The sequence below is a fragment of the Malania oleifera genome, chromosome 3, assembly GCF_029873635.1.
Source record: "Malania oleifera isolate guangnan ecotype guangnan chromosome 3, ASM2987363v1, whole genome shotgun sequence".
In the NCBI taxonomy this organism is placed as follows: domain Eukaryota; kingdom Viridiplantae; phylum Streptophyta; class Magnoliopsida; order Santalales; family Ximeniaceae; genus Malania; species Malania oleifera.
In genome coordinates this window covers 7328357-7343656 of record NC_080419.1, presented here as the reverse complement: position 1 = coordinate 7343656, position 15300 = coordinate 7328357, and positions in this window count along the sequence as shown.

The following is a 15300-nucleotide window of genomic DNA, read 5'->3' as shown; positions in this document are numbered from 1 at the left end:
TGTATTCTAGTAGATTCCGAAGAAATCTATTAAGTTTTAAAGATATACATCGCAATGGATATCATGTTGAAACCAAAAATGAAGAAGATATGTAATATCTTTTAATTACATCTACAATTTTAAACCAGAAGATCATATTGGAAAAAATTTCAACATTTTCATCCGGCCTATATTTTACAAAAATAAGGATGGTTGAATCAAATTTTACAACCAAATTTTATGCACCGGAAGTGCTCCAAGTCTAGAAGTTTTATACTTTAGCATGATCGTCTTAACCATACTGGTTCAACTATGATGCGACGAATCATTGAAAATACACATGGACATCCATTAAAGGATCAGAAAGTTGTTTTACCTAATGATTATTTTTGTATTTCTTATGCTCAAGGAAAACTACTTGTTAGACCTTTTCCATCTAAATTACCTTTAGAGTTTCCATTTTTTCTACAAAGAATACAAGAAGATATTTGTGGCCCAATCCATCCCTCTTGCTGACCATTTCGATATTTCATGGTTTTAATTGATGCTTCCACTCGATGGTCACATGTTTTTCTACTTTCAACTCGTAATGTTATTTTTACTAAATTTCTTGCTCAAATAATAAAGATAATAAAGTTAAGATCAAATTTTCCTGATCATCTCATTCAGATTGTCCGTTTAGATAATAAGGGAGGTCATGACGATTATTTCACCCACTCTAGTGGCTATTATTTCGATTTTTAATATTTTTCAACTTTAAAATGGATCTTCCGAGAAGTTTTTCTTTTTTTCCTATAATTTTTTATTTTACGTTAGAAATTTTTTTTAAAGAATATAATATTATGACTAAATTATTTTCGACACTTTAAATCAGCATTAAAACAAGATGCTATGAAACTTATATTCTTAAAAATCTCACAAAGTAATCACCACCTAATATGATACTAAACATATTTAATTTGCACTAAATGCGTTCAAGATGTATGGCAGTCGCTGAAGATTCGAAGAGAACTGGGAAAAAGGTAATTTTCAAGGGCCACTGCTTTGGTCTTCTATAATATAAGCATATAATAAGCTATCTATTTAAAAAAAAAAAAAAAAAAACTGCTTATGCTGTGGCCTACCAAAAGCTCATAAAGGAAAAAAAAAAAAAAAAAAAAAGAAGAAGATGCTATTAGCATTTAAAAAAAAATAAATCCATACTTTTATTTACTTTATGTATTGCATTTTTTATATTTTTTTTTTTTTTGTATTGTATGATAATTTTATTTATAATAAATTAAGCATGTTTATTTTTTCTTTTAGTTTCTTCTTTTGCTTCTAAGATCAAAAGTGAATTATCATTTAATAAATTTGGAATGCTTATTATTTATGGTTTTTTTTAGGGTGGCCAAACTTTTTCTTTTATTTATTCTTCATTTAGTAACTTTAACTAAAAGGTTAAGCTTATCAGGTTGTGAACTAACAATGTATATCAAGTTTTAACACTCTTCGCACGTGCAGTCCGACAGCATGTGGAAAGATAAACATACAATAAATTTTTAAATATCATAGAATAAGTGTAGGAGATGAGACTAGAACTCATGTTGATTCGATTTCCATAAAACAAGCAACAAGTATCCGGTTCAGATACCAATTATTGTGACAAACCAAAGCTCTAATACCAAAAATTAATTTTAATTAGAATATTATATATATATATATATATATATATATATATATATATAATGTGGCTACTTTTTCATTTTTTTTTGTGAAGTCTCGATACATATCTTTTTCCATTGAAAAATGCAATAAGTATATAATTTTTTAAAATTGAAAGTTGTAGCATGTTTTCTTTTGTAATTATGATTTTCATAAAATAAAATAAAATCGTACTACAATTTAAAAAGTATAGAAAAGAGTGCCCATGATGTGATGAATATGGTTGTCTAATAGAAATAACAAGGTTAGATAATTTTAGTATTTTACAATAATTAAAATATATTATGCATAAGAAATAATACTAGTTATAATATATTATAATTATATTTATCCTTGGTTGATATTTATAATAAATTATCACTATGTCACATTGTTCCTAAAATAATTTTTATTTAAAAAATTATACAGCACAGACAAAGACAACATATGAAAGAATCAATATCAACTTGGAAAAAAATATACATATAATTAAATAAAGTTAATTAGCATTAGGTCAGTACGTGATAGTATATATATAAAAAGTTATTATAATAATTAGATACAGTTTTTTAAAATAAAGTACATGCATAAACATAATAATAGTTGAATGTGATAAATACTTTACACAATTTTTAAAAATACAAGTATGAAGTATAAATGCAGACATGTTAAATCTCTTATATGAGTCTTATCTTACATTTATGAATCTTTAATACCACTTATGTAAAAGTAATTTTTTTTTTTTTTTAAAGTGTTAAATTTAACAACTGCTAATAATAAGTGTTGAATCAAAAAAGTGTTAAAAGTCATAACTAGTGTTTGATTGTATTTAAAAAATAGTAAAATGAAAGTCATTTGGATATTAAATTTTATTTTATAAGTTACAATATATAAAAAATAGTACATAATTATGAAATTGTTATAAATTAAATAAAAAGATGAAAAAAAAAATTTTGAGTTATAGAAATTCAACAGTTTAGTTCTTCAGGAAGTAAATGTTGCTAATCATCTTATTATCTCATTTTGTTGTAAAGCATGTCCTTACATAGGCAAATATATTGACATCCCAAAGGTTAACCACATAATGAACCATTATGTGGGCATGATCTTAAGAGGGGGGTAAATTGGTTTTTAAAATTTTTCGACTAATTAGCACTGAAAAATTAATCCAACCCGAGAGGGTCGATCGCCCGGTCCATAGGGTCGGTCGCCCGAACACTCTCAAAGAGTAAAAGTGAATTCTTGGGTTCGAGTGACTGAATGCAAGTTTGGGTGGTTGAACCTAGGGCGATTTTCCATCCGTTCGTGACTTTGGGCACCTGGTCCATGGTTCGAGTTGCCAAACTTCACTATTCGGTCGCCTGGGCCTATTTTGAACTACAAGTTCGGTCGCCCGTGGAAGTTGGAAAAAGTCAAGACCAAGGTTTGGTCAACCGTGGAAGATACGTTCATTTTTTCTTCGGTCGCCCGAGGCTTAGTCAACTATTTGACCACATATATCGGTCGATTGCCCGATGCTTTTAATTAAGCCTAAAAACCTAACGTCGGTCGACACCTAAAGTTGTTCAAAAATCTTTGTTTGAGTTTAGTTTTTATGAAAAGAGTTTTTAGTTAAACTCTAGGTGCCCTATGGTCAGTCTATGGTTCTGTTTGAGCATTTAATTCATATCATACAGATATATGCATTATTACAGATCAAAATATAAAAACTTAAATGCAATTTACAATGGAAATAAAAAATGTCTTCTTTCTTCTTTTCTCTTTTACGTGGAATTTGTTTGGAATGCATAATTTTAAGTCCACTAGGCTTCCATTTTTTCGTATCTTATGTTCGTACTGAAATGTAAACTTGTTGACACATTAAGTGCACACATAAGATACAGATGCTTTGTCGGCATCAAAACCTTAACTTAATGTAAGATACGTATTTGTCATGTTATATTCAGCACAAAGATAATGAATATAACAACAATACATGTAAGATAATGTAATATATATGTCAGACATCAACACAAAGTTTAAAATTAATTTCCTTGATTTCATTGATTAACTTGTCAACTGCATGGGTATCAGCTGTATCAAAATTGTCATTCTAGTTCCAAGATATGCTCCTAGAGGATTCTTATTTACCAACAGTTTTCAAGTTTGCAATGGCTTCACGTTCTGTTTTCCCCTCGCTATGGTGGTGAAAGCTATTGGCAAATCTAATTTGAGAAAGCTATTTTTAAAAAGTTCCTTTCAGTTTGCGCAAGAATTTATTTCCATCCAGCTTTCACTCCAAACTGGAGAGTCATGGGAGAACTTGGAAACCATTTCCAAGATTTTTAGTCACCAGATTTTTATTCTGCTGGCAAACGTGAAACCTAGCTACGATACGTATTTGTCATGTTGAGCAGGAAGTCTATCTAAAAACGTTTGCTGCAGTTTAATAGGGGAACAAAAAGTCTCTCTTGCAACCCATTACATACTGAAACCCGAGGATCCTGGCCTATTGAAAGAAAATGAATTGGGTTTTGACCTGAACTGACCACCAGTACACAGGCTAGCACGGGGAGTTTCTTTTAGTTGGTTCCTGCTACTGTGCCCAATGCATTACCTGGGGAAATTGGTGTTTTCAGTATTGTAAAGCTTGTGTATTACAGAAAGAGCACTTGGATATAACTTGCACTCAAGAAGCAAACTTCAAGAGTAAAACTGGAGACATATTGTAAAGTAGAGTAAGTTGTTCTGCTTAACTCGCTTCTTCAAATAGACAAATCCCTCACAACTCGATACAATTTGGTCAGCATGGCAGTGCTGAGGTTGTCTGTCGCAACCACCACCATTGCGAGGTTACATACAGGATTTCCTTCTGGCTCCTCCAGCAAAACGTATCGGGGCTGCGATATGTACGAGGCCAAATTATTTTTCAAAGAACAGGATTTATGGACGATGGAAGATCTGATATCCACCTGGGATCAGGTTATTACAGTTCACAAAAAATGAAACGATTGTTCAAGCACAGAAATCTGGGCTGCAAGAACCATCACTTGATGAATATGAACTAGCAAATTTCCAAATGACTTGAGGCATGACTAATGCTCATTTCTCAATTCTTACCTTGCATCTTGTGAAATTTATGATACTGGAAGAATGACTGGTTAAAAAAAAAAAAATTATTGAACTGGGGTAAGTAATTTCAAAAATTATATAATTAAAGCAATCAAACATCCCCAAATAACAGATCGCAGATCAAAATTTTCACTAAAAAATATTTTGAATGAACTTCACAAAATAGTCTTTAGACGCGCAAATTTAAAATTTTTGAATTAAAAGAGCACATGTGGATGTGAGGGGCCGAGGCCAAGTTGGTAGGAAATTGAAATTGGGCCCAAACAACCATACTAATGGCCATTTTCAAGCCTACGTATATACAAGAGTAGATTCAAAAACTTGCATCATGGGTCTCTTATTGCGAATATCAAAATGAAAACGCACAAGACAACTTATAAGAAAACTGTGGGACACCTCATTTTTCTTGAGCGCCTTGACCAAAATTCTAATGTCACTTTCTCTCTCTTGCAAGTTGCAACTCAATTCTACTGAGATTGTGTAAAACACTGTGTCCTTTGACTATTTCTTCCTATGGCCGTTTGAAAGAAAGTTCCTCTTTTTCACAATGAGTGTTGAAAAACCGCTTGTGATTAGAATTGAGAATCTTACTTGCAAGGAGTGCACAAATACTTGTTGCAAATAGTGAAAAACCATGGACAAACTCTTGGAAAGAAGACATAATCCTGATTATTGCCAAGCCACTACAAAATTCAGTTCTCCTTCTTTCCTTCTACAATGACTGCAACCAAGACTCAAGTCCATGGAATCAGCAACATGAATTATTTTCCACCAATCTGCATCTTGGGAAATATCCCATGACAAACGGAGGGCTGTTAATAGCTTACCATTTTTTTTTATCACTTGGAGTTCAAACCTGGACAAGCATTAACACCACCCACCCCCACCCCCCGGCGGCGGGGGGAAAGTGGTGCACCAAACTGGGGGAGGACGTGACCAGCCCCACAGCGCCATCCTGATAAATCAAGAATTAGCCTTCGTGCAAAATCAAACCCAAGACCTCCTATTACCAAAAAAACCTTGCAGCCTGCCTTTGTCCACTTGAGCCAACCCTTGGGCGTGATGCAAGGGAAGCATCAAGGTTCTACAGCCATGGAAAATTTAGAAGAGGAGGAAGGGGAAGGGAAGGGGAAGGGAGAAGAAAGGAGATACCAAGGGGGAACTCATGTTCACTTCAATTCAAATTCATCAATAACTAACTTACAACATGGTTTTCACACACGACTTATGAGAAAGCCTAAATATATAAAATTACACATATACCCCTAAAACTACATGAATTACAAACAAACCCATACTTCGCATAGATATTACAAACAACCCCCAAATACACAAAATCCTATTCTAATTAGTATTTAAAACACATAATAAACTACTAACTTAACCCCACAATTCCTTAACCCAACCCTTCTTAATTATTTTCCAACATGGATCTTCCCACGGTCTTACTTCTTGTCCAACATCAACTACCCCAATTAAGAAAAATTTGGCCTCGAATTTTGAAATGTTGGAGGAGAAGCAAACTTAAATTCTATGAAAATCAGCACTTGAGTGATACAAGAAACCACAATCCTTTGACACCATCATAGACTTGAATTCATAGTTGGCATCAATAAGCACATCAAGAATGACAAACTCAACAACTTAAATGTTTGAAGGACTTTGGATGTCTTCAAACACATTAATTTCCTTCCTTGTATTGTCTTCAACCTGAGGAATCATGATTGATTCTTTGTCTTGGTTCATTGGTAAAGCAGACTTCGAAACGATTCTCTTCCCATTATAATGAAAGACATGTGTTCTCACGTCCTTGAGTCACACCTAAATCATCCAATCAAGGAGAACCAAGGAGTACATGGTCAATCTTCATAGGAAGGATATTAGACCAAACATTAGCCAAATATTCACCCATTTGGATGGGAACCAAACATCTTTCATAAATATGTGCAATAGAGTTATCAACCCAAGATATCATATAAGGCTTTGGGTGAGGTTCCAAATGAAGCCACATTCAAGTGACTCCGTTTATGAAAACTACATTCATTGGGCATTTTCCAACAATGATGATTTTGCAAACCTTTTCTCCACACTTGAGAAAGGTGTTGAAAAGCTTAAAATTGTGCCCAAAGTTTGGCAAATGGCATTTCTTTTTCCTATAATTTTTCACCTTAAAAAAAAAAAAAAAAAAAAAAAAACCTCTTATCATTACTTCACCTTGATATTGATTGTCCTGCTGAATGAAACAAATTCACAGAGAGAACTCACAAATTACATAAATAAAACTTGATTTTTGATGCTAGCAGTGACAATTTCTAGGGTTTCGTGTCAAATTATTGAGCTCGCTTACAATATATTGTCTGCGATCAAAATATCAAAGTGCAAATCAAATTATCGTGGAGAAACTCAAAATATCCTGGCTACAGGCAATTTCTCACAAGACAGGAAATTGCAAAAGGACTCTGGGAGACTTTCTCACATGCTCTGCTAGAGTGTGGGGCACGTGAGTCACTGGCGAAGATATTCTGGTGGTGAAACTTCAGGCGACTGCAGATCAGTGCATGGGGAGCACAGTGATGGTGGTAGTGTGATGAGAAAAACACAAGACACGAGGGTTCTTGTGTTGGGGAATAAACCGACCTGGAGTAATAATCACGCACGAAGAAAAAATAGAAACACACACAATGAACACCGGATTTACGTGGTTCGGTCTAAACTGACCTACGTCCACGGGAGCACACCACTGCACTATAATCTGGGAGAAAAATAATACACGGAGGAGCCACTGCTCAACTCTCTCTCACTATCACACCTCTCTGCTCTCTGCACTCTGCACTCTGCAATACACACACTCTCACAACTCTCTGCTGCACACACCACATTTCACACTCACACCCACACACATATATATATACAAGAGGGGGGAGCAATATTCAAATATGGTGGCTTGCAATTTCAGCAAAGCCTGCAGAGCAGATGGCCGTCCATCTCCAGTGTCAAAGATGGTGGCTGGTTTTGGTGCGGCTGTCTGCGGCTCCACACCTGCAGAATTCAACAATCTCCCACTTGGAGGCGGAGACAGCATCTTAACCAGTGTATATGCAAATGTTGTGCTTATGTATGTCTTCAATCATGAAGACCAACTGAAGTTGAGCATAACTTCAGTTTCTCTGTAGTTACCACCTTTGTCAACATGTCAGCTGGATTTCTGCTGCCTTGAATCTTTTCAAGTGCCAGTACTCCATCCTCTAATAGAGATCTGATGAAGTGATAACGCAATCCGATATGTTTGGTTCTGGAATGAAATGCTGAGTTCTTTGCCAGATGTATCGCACTCTGACTGTCGCTGTACAAAACATTCCTCTCCTGCTTCAACCCAAGCTCTGTCAACAAACCCTGAAGCCAAATCATCTCTTTGCTAGCTTCTGTCACTGCTACGTACTCAGCTTCTGTAGTGGATAGGGCAACAATCTTTTGTATCTGCGACATCCAACTAACAGCTGTTGTGCCAACAGTGAATATGTATCCGGTGGTGCTCCTGCGGTGATCAATTTCACCAGCAAAATCGGCATCTACATATCCTTTGACTTTCAAGTCTCCTTTGCCGAAACATAAGCATTTATCAATAGTGCCTTTGAGGTACCTGAAGATCCATTTCACTGCTTCCCAATGAGTCTTCCCTGGATTAGACATGAATCTACTGACTGCTCCCACTGCTTGGCCAATGTCCGGTCTCGTACAAACCATAGCGTACATGAGACTTCCAATGGCTGAGGCGTAAGGTACCTTAGCCATGAAGTCCTTCTCTTCATCAGTCTGGGGAACCTGATCCTTGGAGAGGCGAAAGTGTCCTGCCAAAGGTGTATTTACTGCTTTGGCGTTGCTCATGTTAAACCTCTGTAGAACACGGCCAATGTACTCCGACTGAGATAGCTGCAATGTTCCCTGTTGCTTATCTCTAGAGATTCGCATCCCAAGTATCTGCTTCGCTGAGCCTAAGTCTTTCATGTCAAATTCCATTGACAATTGCTGCTTCAATTTCCTGATCTCTTCTATATCTGTTCCTGCGATCAACATGTCATCCACATATAACAACAGAATGATATAGCTAGACTGATACCTCTTGAAATAGCAGCAGTGGTCGGCGTTACACTTTGTAAAATCATTCCTGTGCATAAAGCCGTCAAATTTTCGGTACCATTGTCTGGGAGCTTGTTTGAGACCGTACAAGCTCTTCTTTAACCTGCACACCAAATTCTCTTTACCTTTCTCTGAGAATCCTTCTGGTTGATGCATGTAGATTTCCTCTTCAAGATCACCGTGAAGAAACGCCGTCTTCACATCTAACTGCTCAAGATGTAAGCCCTCCGAGACAACAATACTCAGAACAGATCTGATGGTTGTCAACTTCACAACTGGTGCAAAAATGTCGGTGTAGTCAATTCCTTCCTTTTGCTCGAAGCCTTTAACTACCAACCGAGCCTTGTATCTCCTGGAGCCGTCATGCTCCTCTTTGATTCTGTACACCCACTTGTTGTGAAGGGCCTTCTTACCTTTGGGCAACTCAGCTAGTTCCCACGTTCTGTTGGAGGTGAGGGACTTCATCTCGTCCTTCATTGCAAGCTCCCACTTGCTTGCATCTCCTGCCTGACATGCTTCATCATAGCATTCGGGCTCTCCTCCATCTGTAAGAAGTAAATAATCTATATACCTTCTGTTTGGTATATGAGGCCGAGAAGATCTCCTAAGCTCCGGAGCTGGAGTAGGAGGCGGTGGTGTGACGAATTGCTCCACTGGTTCCTCTGCCTGAGGATTCTCGGCATTCTGCTGTTGTATTCCCACACATTCTGGGACATTATCCGTATCTACACAGGTTGGTTCTCTCTGAACTGGTTCGGTGGGTTCAGCTGTGTGCCTATCTTTGTACATCACTTTTTCATCAAAAATCACATCTCTACTTCTGATTACCTTTTTGTTTTCATCATCCCAAATGCGGTATCCAAATTCATCTCCACCATAACCGATGAAAGTGCATTTCCGGGATTTTGGATCCAGCTTATCCCTGACATGATCATTGATATGTACGTATGCAACACAACCAAAAACTTTCAAATGTGAAAGTCTTACCTCTTTGTTACTCCAAACTTCTTCTGGTAGGCAATAGTCCAATGGTACTGAAGGACTTCTATTGATCAAATAAGCTGCTGTGTTGACTGCATGTGCCCAAAACATCTTTGGCAAGCCTGACTGCATACGCATGCTTCTGGCTTTTTCTGTCAACGTTCTGTTCATCCGCTCGGCTACCCCGTTGTGTTGAGGCGTACCTGGCACAGTTCTTTCCATTCTGATGCCGTGCTCATAGCAGAAATTCTTGAACTCGGTGTCAACATATTCTCCACCGTTATCAGTTCTCAGCCTTTTGACTTTCAAACCAGTTTCGTTTTCTACCATCGCTTTCCAATTTTTAAAAGCATTGAAAACATCAGATTTATACTTCAGGAAGTAAACCCATACCTTCCGTGAATGATCATCGATAAACGTGACGAAGTAATGCTTTCCTCCTGTAGACGAAATGGTTGTTGGTCCCCATACATCTGAATGGACTAGCTCAAGTTTCTCCTTCTTTGGGGTACTGATATTTGTCTGGAAACTAACTCTTTTCTGTTTCCCAAATATGCAGTCCTCACATGTGTCAATCTTCACCGACTGTAAATCACTCAACTTACCCTTTGAGTGCATCACCCTGAGTCCCTTCTCACTCAGGTGTCCAAGTCGTTGATGCCATAGGTTGCTATCATCATTTCCTGTAGCAACTGTAATAGACATACATGTATCTGGAGTTACATAAAGAGTGCCACTTTTCTTACCTCGAGCAATTGTCAATGCACCCTTCGAAATCTTCCATTCATCACCAATGAAAGATGTGTTATAACCTTCATCTGCCAATTGATTGACTGAGATCAAATTCTTCCTCAGGTCTGGAATATGTCTGACATCCTTCAGCTTCCATACTGACCCGTTCATTTTGATCTTCACTGTCCCCTTACCGGCAATGTCGCAAGGATGATCATTGCCCAGATATACTTTACCGAAATTACCTGATGTATACTCCTCCAGGCAATCTCTGCTGCAAGTGGCATGGAATGAAGCTCCAGAGTCTAACACCCAAGACTCCTTTTTGCTCTCCAAAGAGCAGATCAACAAATCATCGTTTTCGGAAGCAATATTTGCTTCTGTCTTTGTCCTCGTATCTTTCTTCTGACTTCTGCACTGGTTCTTGTAATGACCAGTCTTTCCACAGTTCCAGCACTCAATAACTTTTCTGCTCTGAGAACCTGTGTCCTGAGTACCTCTGGAATCTCTGGATTTGGACCTCCTAGTCCTAGATCTGCCACGATTGTTAGATCGTCCATGCCCGCTTCCCTTTCCTCGGCTTTCAACATTCAAAGCTGAACTTGAAGTGGAGGCATTGTTCGATTGCATTCTGATCTCCTCTGTTAAAATCATGCTGATAACCTCGTCGTATTTCAGCTTCGATTTTCCTGCAAAGCTACTGATCGCAGTTACAATACCTTTCCAACTCTCAGGCAGCTGGCTGAGAATTAATAGAGCACGGATCTCACTGTCAAAGGTAATCCCGACCGAGGCAAGTTGATCCGACAACTCGTTGAAATTATTCAAGTGTCTGTTGAAGCTTTCACCTGCAGACATGCTCATTGTAAACAGTCGTTTCATGAGATGTACCTTGTTTGCGGCTGATGGCTGCTCATACATGTTCGATAGCGCATCCATAAGGGACTTGGTAGTTGTCAAGTGCTTGATGTTGAAGGCAACAGATTTTGCCAACGTCATCCTCACAACTCCGAGGGCTTTTCGGTCAAGCAACTCCCACTCGCTCTCCTTCATGGAATCTGGCTTCTCCATCAGTGGTAAGTGCAACTCCTTACCAAACAAGAAATCCTCGATCTGCATTTTCCAGAAACCGAAGTTCGCGCCGTCAAACATCTCGATGTGAGAGCTTTTCTGGTTCGACATCTCGATTCACTGATCTAGAGATGGAATTAGCTCAATCGGATAGCACGGTTGGATCCGGAACGGTCGAAAACCCTAGAAATGGCTTAAGCCGCTCAAAAAACAGACTCGAAATGGCTTCAAAAAACCCGGTCAAACTTTTGGTCAAACTCGGTCAAACCTGGTCAACCCTGCTGACGTGGCACGTGGGACCCACTGCTGACGTGGCACTGTGGGACCCACCGCTGACGTGGCACTGGGGCCCACTGCTGACGTGGCGTGGGACGTGGCGGCTGACGTGGCAGCTGACTGGCGCTGACGTGGCGCTGACGCAGTAGCGCTAACGTGGCGGGCCCTGGCTGACGTGGAGCTGACGCAGCAGCGCTGACGTGGCGGGCCCTGGCTGACGCGGCGCTGACGTGGACGCTGACGTCAGCGTCTTCAACCTTCGCTGGTCGCCGGACGTTCGCCGGCGCGTGGGGGCGCGTGAGGACCACTCCCGACCTGTCGCCGGCGCGTGGGAGCACGTGAGGGCGCGTGGGAACGTCCTTTGGACGTTGGCGGCGCGTGTGGGCGCGTGCGGCTTCGTCTGAGCTCTGTTTGAGCTCCGGTTACTTCCGTTGGCTTCGTCTCGGCGAGAGGAGTTCGATGGTAGCCTCAAAATTAAATTTTGAGCTACTGGACAGGGGCTCAAAAACCGAAATTTTTCTTGATCTGGCGATTTTTACTCCGACCAAAGCTCTGATACCAGTTGTTGGGGAATAAACCGACCTGGAGTAATAATCACGCACGAAGAAAAAATAGAAACACACACAATGAACACCGGATTTACGTGGTTCGGTCTAAACTGACCTACGTCCACGGGAGCACACCACTGCACTATAATCTGGGAGAAAAATAATACACGGAGGAGCCACTGCTCAACTCTCTCTCACTATCACACCTCTCTGCTCTCTGCACTCTGCACTCTGCAATACACACACTCTCACAACTCTCTGCTGCACACACCACATTTCACACTCACACCCACACACATATATATATATACAAGAGGGGGGAGCAATATTCAAATATGGTGACTTGCAATTTCAGCAAAGCCTGCAGAGCAGATGGCCGTCCATCTCCAGTGTCAAAGATGGTGGCTGGTTTTGGTGCGGCTGTCTGCGGCTCCACACCTGCAGAATTCAACATCTTGAAGGTCGAGAGCTGGAGTATGTTTGGACAGTGAGTGGGGGGGGTTCTTCCGATGGTCGGGTGGTGATGAAATTTTGAGGGGAAGGGTTTAGGGGGCTTCTGTTTGTGGTGGTGTGGGTGGTGTTGCAAGACGGTCGCTGGAAAGTGGTTTTCGAGATTTTAGGACACGACCGGAATTTCCGAAAAATCTCGAAACTGCCTTTTGGTGGTTTTTTTTTTTTCTTCTTTTTAAACTGAAATATCAGAATATAGAAGAATCAGAGAGAGAATGATGGAAGGGAAATAGAGAGAGGAAAAGACAAGAAGGAACAATGTAGAAAAAGGAGGAGAAGAAGAAAAAGAAATACAGAACAGAGAAGGGAGGGTTAGATAAAGAACAGAGTGAGAAAACAGAATAGAGGCAGAGCAAAAAACAAGAGAACAAGAAGAGAAAGAAGAGGCAGCAGCAGAGAGGGAGGGAGAAGATACAGAACAGAGGAGGAGAAGGAAACAAGAAGAAGATAAGGAGAAGAAGCAGCAGCAGAGCGAGATAGAAGTTGCAGAACAGTGGGGGAGGAAGAAGAGAAGAAGAGGGGGAAGAAGAAGACTGGAAGGAAAAGATGGAGGAATTGAAATGGAAGAAAGAGATCTTGGTTGGGTGATGATACCAAATGATGCAGGGGCGCCTGCAAGGTCCTGCGTACATGGAGAAATTAGAAGAGGAGGAAGGGGAAGGGATGAGAGAGGAGATACCGGCGGGGAACTAACGTTCACTTCAATTCAAATTCATCAATAACTAAGCTTTCACACACTATTTATAAGAAATCCTAAACACATAAAATTACACACATACCCCTAAAACTATATGAATTATAAAAAAACCCATACTTTACATAAATACTACAAAAAACCCCCAAATACACATAATCCTATACTAACTAATATTAAAAACACATCATAAACTAATAACTTAACCCCACAATTACTTAACCCAACCTTCTTAATTTTTTTCCAGCAAGGATCTTCCCAAGGTCTTACTTCTTGTCCTACATCGGGGGTAAAAATTTACTATCTAATTCCAAGTTATTCTAGGTTCATCTGTACTCCTTCTACTACCACTAACATTAACTAAGGGTTTTATGGATTTCATTGATCATTTATTAACTTATTTTTTAGAGTTGTGCCACTCAACCACCTTAGCATCCTTATTCTAGAAACTTTTACTTTTCAGATATGTTGTTTTTCAATTGCTTAAACTTTGACTCATACGCCCTAGCCAGTCTTCCAACTATCTAGTACAACTTTTCATTTAATTTTAAATATATTTTATGATCACGTAACACTCTTGAAGCACCTCTCCCTTTTATCAAACCTACTTTAATTCTATGCATTACATTTTCTTCAGTATCTTCTTCGGCTTGCAATAGATTTGCAGTATCTAAAAATCTAGTAGTACTATTAATTTCTTGATCATCAAGTTTAATCTTTCTTCAATATTCTTCCTATCACCACTAAAATTACATTTTATATATTTAGTCTTGTGTCTACTTATCTTAAACCTTCTAGATTCTAAAGTTTCTCTTTATAACTCTGACTTGGATTCTACTCCATCTCTAGTTCCATCAATCACGACAATATCGTCTACAAACAACATAATCATGTAACCTTATTTTGGATACTCTTGACGATGTAGAACAAGAAGTAAGACATTGGAAAGATCCTTAATGTGAAATAATTAAAAAGAGTTGGGTTAAGGAATTGTGGGGTTAAGTTAGTAGTTTATTATGTGTGGTTAGTAGTTTATTATGTGTGTACAGTATTAATTAGTATAGGATTATGTGTATTTGGGGTTTTTTTTGTAATATTTGTGTAAAGTAGGGGTATATTTGTAGTTTAATGCAGTTTTAGGGGTTTAAGTGTAATTTCATGTAAAGAGGCTTTCTTATAAATAGTGCATGAAAGCCATGTTGTAGGCACTTGTTGATGAATTTGAATTAAATTGGACTTGAGTTTTTCCCCTAGTATCTCCTCTCCCTTCCCCCTTCCTTCCTCTCTTCTAATTTCTCCATGGCTGCAGAACCTTGATGCTGCCCCTGCATCCTTTGGTATCAAAGCCCAACCACGATCTCCATTCTTCCATTTCAGTCCACCCATTCTCCCTCGCTCTTCTCCTTTTCTCTTCCTCTTCTTCCTTCTCTTCTTCTTCTTCTATCTTCTCTGTTTCTGATTCTTGTTCTGTCCATAATCCCCTGCTGCCCAGCAGCAGTCTGCCCTCTTCTTTTTGTCTGTCTCCCTTCTCCTCCTCTTCTTCTCTTAATTCTCTCACCTCTCTCATTTTTGAATTCT